This window comes from Bos indicus, chromosome 23, assembly GCF_029378745.1.
Source record: "Bos indicus isolate NIAB-ARS_2022 breed Sahiwal x Tharparkar chromosome 23, NIAB-ARS_B.indTharparkar_mat_pri_1.0, whole genome shotgun sequence".
NCBI lineage: Eukaryota > Metazoa > Chordata > Mammalia > Artiodactyla > Bovidae > Bos > Bos indicus.
This window is the reverse complement of record NC_091782.1, coordinates 590,105-592,056: the sequence shown is the minus strand read 5'-3', so window position 1 is coordinate 592,056 and position 1,952 is coordinate 590,105. Positions and strand designations below refer to the sequence as shown.

At 41.8% G+C, this 1,952-nt stretch overlaps 1 pseudogene; it reads right to left on the bottom strand.

The window, feature by feature from the left end:
* On the bottom strand, positions 1-1,589 carry LOC139178858 (olfactory receptor 4S2-like; annotated as a pseudogene).
* Positions 1,590-1,952: the final 363 nt, after the last annotated feature.

Genomic DNA, 1,952 nt, shown 5'->3' with positions numbered 1-1,952 from the left:
CTATTTACTGTTAGCCTTCCAGAAAACCTTCCTGCCCCACAATTTCTTCATTGCATTTTTTACCTCTGCATTTCTCAGTGTATAAATCAGGGGGTTTAACATGGGGGTGATAATGGTATAAAACACAGCCACCATCTCATCTTCTGAAAAGGTAATATCAGGATGCATACATGAAAGCACAGGGACCAAAAAAGATGATGACTACAGTGATGTGGGAGCCACAGGTGGAGAGAGCTTTGTGCCTGCCTTCTGCTGACTGCTTTCTCAGGGACACCAGGATGATGGTATAGGAGATTAGCAAAGTAACAAAGCTCCCCAGACCAATGGTACCACTGTTGGCTGTCACAACAACACCAACAACACATGTGTCTGTGCAGGTGATTGTTAGCACTGGGTGAACATCGCAAAAGTAGTGATCAATCTCATTGGGTCCACAAAAAGGTAGTTGAATTACCAGAGCCACTTGGATGATGGAGGGTAAGAACCCACCTATCCTAGTCCCCAGCAGCATTTTATTGCACCTGCCTCCATCAGTTCAGTTCAGTCACTCAGTCGTGTCTGTTTGCGACCCCATGAATTGCAGCACGCCAGGTCTCCCTGTCCATCACCAACTCCCAGAGTTCACTCAAACTCATGTCCATCGAGTCAGTGATGCCATCCAGCCATCTCATCCTCTGTCATCTCCTTCTCCTTCTGCTCCCAATCCCTCCCAGCATCACAGTCTTTTCCAATGATTCAACTCTTTACATGAGGTGGCCAAAGTACTGGAGTTTCAGCTTCAGTATCAGTCCTTCCAAAGAACACTCAGGACTGATCTCCTTCAGAATGGACTGTTTGGCTCTCCTTGCAGTCCAAGGGACTCTCAAGAGTCTTCTCCAACACCACAGTTCAAAGCATCAATTCTTCGGCACTCAGCTTTCTTCACAGTCCAACTCTCACATCCATACATGACCACAGGAAAAACCATAGCCTTGACTAGATGGACCTTTGTTAGCAAAGTAATGTCTCTGCTTTTGAATATTCTATCTAGGTTGGTCATAACTTTCCTTCAAGGAGTAAGCATCTTTTAATTTCATGGCTGCAATCACCATCTGCAGTGATTTTGGAGCCCCCCCAAATAAAGTCTGACAGTGTTTCCACTGTTTCCCCATCTATTTCCCATGAAGTGATGGGACCAGGTGCCATGATCTTAGGGGTTTACAAATAGGCACATAATGATCATAGGCCATTACAGTAAGGATGAAGATCTCAGTACAACCAAAGAAATGTACCCCAAAGAGTTGCAACATGCACCCCACGTAAGAGATCATTTTCCTTTTGGCTAACAGGTCCACAATCATCTTAGGAGCTGTGACCAAAGAGTAAGAAATATCCACAAAAGACAGGTAGTTGAGAAAGAAATACATAGGAGACTTGAAAAGGTTGCCCACACAAGCCATCAGTATGATGAGGAGGTTTCCCAGAAGAATGACCATGTAGAAGAAAGAAAACACCATAAAACACATTTCTTTGACCTCTATGTTCTGAGAAAGACCCCAGGAAACAAGTGCAGTTACATTGCTTATTTTTTCCATGGAATGAGTTTAGCAAGTCAAGTTCTCAAGACACAATTACATTACCTGAAAGAAAATAAAATAAAATTTACAAAGGCCAGCAACATTTATTTTTAACTCAAAATAACCAGAATCAATAAAAATGCAAAAATGGGTACTTACCACTGCTTAGCATGTATACCTAAAGAAATGTAAGTGCACATGTTCTACATATTTTAATCATCTTATGTCAAGATGATAGTCCTTTCATTAATTCAGATTTAGACACAAAGTCCAAAGAGATAAAGTAAATCCTCCAAGTCACACATCTAAACAACCCTCTCACTTCCCTCATGTTTCATAAAGATTCTTTCATCTGTTTCTAACAAATTGCTTCTTTCTAATCTGTCTAAGACACTC